Genomic DNA, 7,319 nt, shown 5'->3' with positions numbered 1-7,319 from the left:
TGTTCGGAAGCAGCTGCCAGAAGAGTCCAGTCTCGTCCAGGTTGAAGACGTCGTCTGCGGAGAACTGCCCGAGTAAGGGCCGGAGAACCTGTTGTTGCCACTCAAGAAGGGATTGCGAATCCACCGCTCCAGCTTCGCCCTGCACTGTCTTGAACGTGATGCCGTGGCGCTTCTTGAAATTGCCCAACCAACCGTCGCTCGCCATGAAGTCTGGGATGTGCATCAGCTCGGCCAGTTTCATCGCCTTCTCCTTGATCAGATCGCCGCTGACAGGCACATTCTGTCCTCTTGATTGCTTCAGCCACATGAGCACTCCCTCATCAAGCTTCGGGTCGTGAGCCTGCGTCAACTTCATGCGCTTCGATGGAAATCCAGCTTTGATTGCAGCCTCGATTGCATCCTTCTTGCTGAGAATGCCCTTCACGGTGGTTCTCTTAACTTCGACGCCCCATTTCTTGCTAATCTCCCTGGCCAACTTGGACTGATTCGGTTCCTTCTTCGCAGCATCGATGATCTCCTTCTTCTCCTTCAGCGTAAAGTCGGTTCGCTTGCGTTTCTGAGCTGACATTATGGGCTGAATTTGAAAAAAAATGATGTCACTGTTGTACGTGTGCCTGCGTGTCTGTGTGTGTGCTCGCGCTTTTTTGTGTGTCGTTGTGCGTGTTGTGATTGGCTTGTTGTGGCTGGCATCGGGGAGAAGAATCGCGTGTTTTGACACAGTCTGACTATGCGCGTACGTATTGAGTTATGTTGTGCGCAGCTGGACTGTAGTTCGTCGCTTCGCCTTTGGACGTGAGTGTGATAATCGAGCACTGCGCAATACAGACTTTTTCACGACTCGTGCCTTTTAACAGTCACACAGTAGTGGCATGGTAGCGAGAGTAGGGGGAGGCATAGTAAATTTATTTTGTATTGAATTTTGTCGGGACCGAGCAAAAGTGGTATAATAGCGAGAGTGGCATAGAAGCGAGGTGGCATAGTAACGAGCTTTGACTATATATATATATATATATATATATATATATATATATATATATATATATATATATATATATATATATATATATATATATATATATATATATATATATATATATCGGGTTATTCTCACATAATGGACAGATTGATGTCACATGTCTTTAAGTGGCCTCATTTCATGAAATTTCAGGCATTTTCAGCGAAGTTATGGACCATATATCTTTGCTCTGGGTCGCGTTCAAATAATCCCGTCGTTTGAGATCATAAAATTAAAATAAATAGGAAACAAGCTCAAATGAGCTCAGATCTTCGTCCTCTTAATGATGACGTCATAAAAAAGAATATGACGTCATTGTGATGTATAAGGTTTGCGATAAATTATCTGTGCTAATGCCCGGCTTGATTCCCGCAAACAAAATTCAAGCAGCTTGCCTCGTTTCGGAGATAATGGTATCGGCGATTTCCATTAGCGGCGATATTATGACGTCAACTTTTTTTTCTCGGAAGAATTTTCAAAATCGGAGATGGTTACTGCCTGCGCGTGGGCTTTCTGCATATACATGGCAAGTTTCACGAAGATCTGATGAAAACTCTGGGTTGTGAAACAAAAAATGTCAAAAAATAGGAATGACGTCATAAAAATTGATATGACGTCATAGTGATGTATCATATGTGCGGTAATTCATCTCTGCTCATGCCCTGTTCGATTCTCGCAAACAGAATTTAAACAGCTTGCCTAGTTTCGGAGATAATTTTTTAGGCGATTTCCATTAGCGGAGATATTTTGACGTCATAACTTTTTTCTGGAAGGAATTTTCAAAATCGGAGATGGTTACTGTCTGCGCAGGGAATTTTTACATATATACGCCAAGTTTCAGGAAGTTTCGATGAAAACTGTAGGTTGTGAAACAAAAAAATACTTAGAGATCCTCCACGAGGATCTAAAAATGAGTTTGTTCTCTCAGTCTGATGCCATTTTTTCAGTCACAATACCCACAGTACCATGTTGTTCATGTCACAAAAAAGCGTCAATAAATTCTCCGAATTTTACGAGTATTCATGTCGGATTCTTTCTTCATTCAATATCTTCCCTATTAGAGTGTAAATGCCGCCGAAAACTGTACAAGTTACAGTGGATTTTGTGCCCGTCACTCAATTTCGTCATTTCCGGAAGGAAAACGCCCTTCCGGTGAATGTGAGAACTGTGAGCCAATCAAGCACGTCACGTGATCGTGACGCGACGTTCGGTTCTTGTTCCGCCATTTTGGAATTATTTTTCAAGTTTGGTCGGTGCAGTTTGGGTGCAAAAACTCCTCAAAGGTTGGCAAGGTGAGTCCGTATGTTTATTCAACGGGTTTTACCGTACATGCCCCATTGACCATACATATGAATTTCAACAGATATGTAATAGTCCGGCAGATATTATATGGGAATAAATTGTACCTTTGTTGATACGAGCATGAGCTTTGGCACACTGTCGCAGAATTGTCCTGTGGCCAAAATGGCGGCCACCAGTTATTTTACCAGTTTCTCAGGTTCTCGACGACCTAGGATATTGATTCTGGTGGCTAATCGTACATTTTCAAGGATGAGGAATGCAGTGGTACTATTTACAACATGCTATAACTACTCTAACAACTACCTAACTACATATATCTAGCTTTCAGGGAAATAAATAATAGTAAAATTATAAACGCATTTAATATTGGTGGAGTTTTACATGTACATGTTTTGAAACTGACATATTCATGAGAGTACAATGCAGTCTTCACAATGTTTCCTTTATAATATTTGGTAGTTTATTTATATGAGCACACAGTTCATGAGATTATGCTGTATCTTGCAAATCCAGAGTGCATGTCCCATTGTTGTTTGACATGTTAGTGGTGAGGGCAAGTCGACGACGGTCCTTCCATTATTAACCAGGTAAGGCCTTCCATGATAATGTTGCAGGTTTTCAATGAAATGTAATGTTAGTTTCGAGAACACAGTCCACCACAGTGGCAAAGGGCAGTGCACTGAAGTGCTGCCTTGACACATTTGCACTGTCCTCTGCACCCCTTTTTGCATCCACAGTGTATGAGTTCTCGACAGGCCTGGGTCGCTTCTGGCAGTGTGGTCCAGTGAACTTCCCATCCACCTGTGTCCTTCTTCTTCCACCCCCAGTCACCTGGCGATGGGAGTTCCGTCCGGGACTGCAACCATCATCTGTCCCCCGCAGTGACCAGCTTGGTAGGCAGCCCTCTTTGTGTGCTGAATCAGTGCTGCTTGTGTTGGAGGGAGTCCTTCAATGTCTCTACCTTTCTGGGTGAACAGCTGATTGCGTGGCTGATTGACTGATTCCAAGCTGCTAGTGCGGTCATAGAGCAAAACCACGAATCGCTCCAGACTCCATCCAGTTGTCTTTGGTGTCTGGGGTGGCAGCCAAGGCACAGAAGGCTCTAGTGACGTCATCAAAGGTCGTCCATATATCCCACGCCGTCTTCTTGCCCCTGCCACAAAAATATGACACACTGTCACATCCTAGCTTGTGAGCGTCCATGTCTGGGAAGTAACCCAGTATTCTGTTCTTGAGTTTGGTGGAGTGCACACGCCCCGTCACGTGTGTCCCCAGTTGTTCCAGCCTGGTACTGTACAGATTCACCAAGTCTGTTAGCTTGAACACTGGTGCAACCATATTGTCCATGCGCACTTCCTCAATATAGGCGACAAGTCCAGCGAATGCAATTCCATGGTTAACAGTGTCTACATTAAATTCTTGTGCCTTTGTGTCCCTCGCTTTATTGTACAGAGAGGCAAGACACTGAGCATGGTACTTAGCCTCTTGGGCAATGAGATCTTCAACACTGAGTTTGGAAAGGAGGTGTTTGTCCTGTAGTTTGAGGGCACACTGCCTCACACGAATGTCAAGTTCGAATGTTGATGCATTACGCAAAACATCTCTTGCTGCAGATTTGCCACAGAAGACGCATGTCTCTGTTGAATGAGTTTCATGTTCAATGCTCTGACGGGTGAACTTGTGGGTTTCTGGGTCATCATCGTGGTGTTTTCCTCTTTTCAGCCCTCTGAAGTTTTGTTTTGTTTTGTTATACTGCAGTCTGCAGGAGTCATGCCATTTGGCTTTGTGAACCCGGAATGCTGCCTCGATGCCCTGACCCTCATCCAGTTGTGACAGTTTTAGTGTTCTTGGCAGGCAACTGATCTTGTCGAATGCTACAAGATGCTCAGCTATGGTCCTGTATCCTGCCCCATATGTGCCATGTGCTGAATTATATGGACATGTCAGCATCTCATCTGTGTCTTCCTGACACAGAACACATTTGTTCCAGTCTGTGGTCGGGCACTGTTTACCTGATGAGCGAGGCTCATTAGGGTCCACCACCTTGTATAGTTTGGCCATTGTCACGATGCTACTTAAGAACAGTATCTACTAGTTATAATATGAGAACAGTATGTACTAGTTATACCACCACCACTCTACCATAAGCTGAAATCTCCAGGAAAATATGTTGGCTGCCACCACAGTCACAGTACAGGTCAACTGAAAGCATACAGATATACATGCAGATTAGGTGTTGTTACTAGGTGTACACAAGTACACAAAAGCTGTACTAACAACACAGATTATCATTGTGACGTTATTATGTTGTTCTGTGTGAATATGCAGCAAAATATATGAATACACATAAACATAATTATGAGGTCAGCACACAACTCATGGGCTGATTCTGAAATTCTGGAAAATGTGCATAACTCCACTAATATTTGATGGTTTTACTATTATTTAATTCCCTGAATGATAGATATATGTAGTTTGGTAGTTGCTAGCATGTTATAAATAGTACCACTGCATTCCTCATCCTTGAAAATGTATGATTAGCCACCAGAATCAATATCCTAGTATAGCTGGTCGAGAACCTGAGCTACTGGTAAAATTACAACCGTTGGTGGACATTTTGGAAAATGGCCGCCATTTTGGCCATAGGACAATTCTGTGATTGCCCTATAGCTAAATATCTTCCTTAGGGCATAATCTAACAGTGTGCCAAAGTTCATGCTTGTATCATCAAAGGCACAATTCCCCCAAATATTTCACTTATCTGCCGGACTATAAAGTTTTTGACAATTCACGGTGTCTGCTTCCCTGTCTGGCCACTACAAGGCATTATATGTTGATTTCGTCATTACCGTAACGTTTTAGTTTCGTTACGGTAATGATTTTTGCACTTTATGTCCACGATTTCTCATCAAACATGGTGATATTGATTTCTTATTGATGACAACTTTTTCTTATGTTTCTCTATAAACATGATGGAGATAGAATATTCTTGGCATCTTTGACGTCTCTTGAAAACATCATTGTCGGATATACAAGCCCTTTCATTTCCGTTAAGGTAATGACTCAACGGCCATAAAGCACTGAAATTGCAGTGCAAAATCGGCTCAATGAGAGGTAATTTACCTCCGCCATCGAAGATGGACGGAGGTTACTGTTTTCACCCGTCTGTTTGTTACTTACGAAATCTAAAGATTTCATAAGTATATTGATGACGTTTGTTTGTTTGTTTGTTTGTTTGTTTGTATGTATGTTTGTTTGTTTGTTTGTAGGCACGATAACTCGAGAACGGAAGAAGCTACCAATGTCAAATTAGATCACGTGATTCAGGAGGGTGATGGCAAGTACTGATTAGATTTTGGTCGAAATCTGTCAAAGGTCAAGGTCACAGTGAGGTCAAATATTCGATTTTTGATGGTTTGGTACAGATAACTCGAGAACGGAAGAAGCTACCAATGTCAAATTACACCACGTGATTCAGGAGGGTGATGGCTAGTGCTGATTAGATTTTGGTCAAAGGTCAAGGTCACAGTGAGGTCAAACATAATTTCGTAAATTCATGTGGAGAAATGGAGTATTTTTGCTTCGCTCGACGTTACGAGTTCGTTTTAACTTCGATTTTAATTTTGTCTTCGGTTTTTGCGATCGCTTAGGACGCTTAAAACTCGGTTGTCAAAATTCTGGATCAGCGATGAATAACTGATATATATATATATATATATATATATATATATATATATATACATATATATATATATATATACATATATATATATATATATACATATATATATATATATATATGATAAAAAATAAGTCTTTTATCAGATTCTTCTGAAAAGTAATACACCTATTATCTGGCATATCCTGCTGGTACTGAATCACTATTTGAAAAATAAAAACAAAAAAATGGAATTTTTGTCTGGGACTCATTATCTGCACACCACAGTGTAAAATCGTAGACCACAATGAATTCAGAATTCAAGCTCCCCTTGGGCTTCTGACTGATTCATGCTTTTATTAGACAAGGTCAGAGGTCAAGTTGACGATTTCGTAAGTACCAGTCTATGACTGCTTGTTTGTTTGTTTGTTTGTTTGTTTGTAAGCACGATAACTCGAGAACGGAAGAAGCTACCAATGTCAAATTACACCACGTGATTCAGGAGGGTGATGGCTAGTGCTGAATAGATTTTGGTCAAAATCGGTCAAAGGTCAAGGTCACAGTGAGGTCAAACATAATTCCGTAAATTCATGTGGAGAAATGGAGTATTTTTGCATCGCTCGACGCTACGAGTTCGTTTTAACTTCGATTTTAATTTTGTCTTCGGTTTTTGCGATCGCTTGGGCGCTTAAAACTCGGTTGTTGAAATTCTGATAAAAATCGGTTGTTTTGGAGACTTTTTAAGATTGTATAAAAATATTTCACTCGACGCGTCACGGGTCGTCCCATGATGCAGTGCGTTCGAGCAGACGTGTCGTTGAGTGACGTTAAGGTTTTGCGTGGAGAAATGGAGTATTTTTGCTTCGCTCGACGTTACGAGTTCGTTTTAACTTCGATTTTAATTTTGTCTTCGGTTTTTGCGATCGCTTAGGACGCTTAAAACTCGGTTGTCGAAATTCCGGAACAGCGATGAATAACTGATATATATAATAAATAATAAGTCTTTTATCAGATTCTTCTGAAAAGTAATACACCTATTATCTGGCATATCCTGCTGGTACTGAATCACTGTTTGAAAAATAAAAACAAAAAAATGGAATTTTTATCAGAAATCTAGTTTTTGTCTGGGACTCATTATCTGCAAACCACAGTGTAAAATCGTAGACCACAATGAATTCAGAATTCAAGTTCAATAAAGTCTGATCCGTTTTGACCTACAATGAATAGGATATCAGGTTCACTTAAGTGACCCAGCAGTATTGACGGCGGAGGTTTTGCACTCTACCGAGTGCTCCCCCTCTAGTTAACCTCCGCCATCGAAGATGGACGGAGGTTACTGTTTTC

Source organism: Eptatretus burgeri, chromosome 4 (assembly GCF_056783735.1).
Source record: "Eptatretus burgeri isolate ZD-2024b chromosome 4, Ebu_testis_v1, whole genome shotgun sequence".
In the NCBI taxonomy this organism is placed as follows: Eukaryota; Metazoa; Chordata; class Myxini; order Myxiniformes; family Myxinidae; genus Eptatretus; species Eptatretus burgeri.
This window is presented reverse-complemented; position numbering follows the sequence as displayed.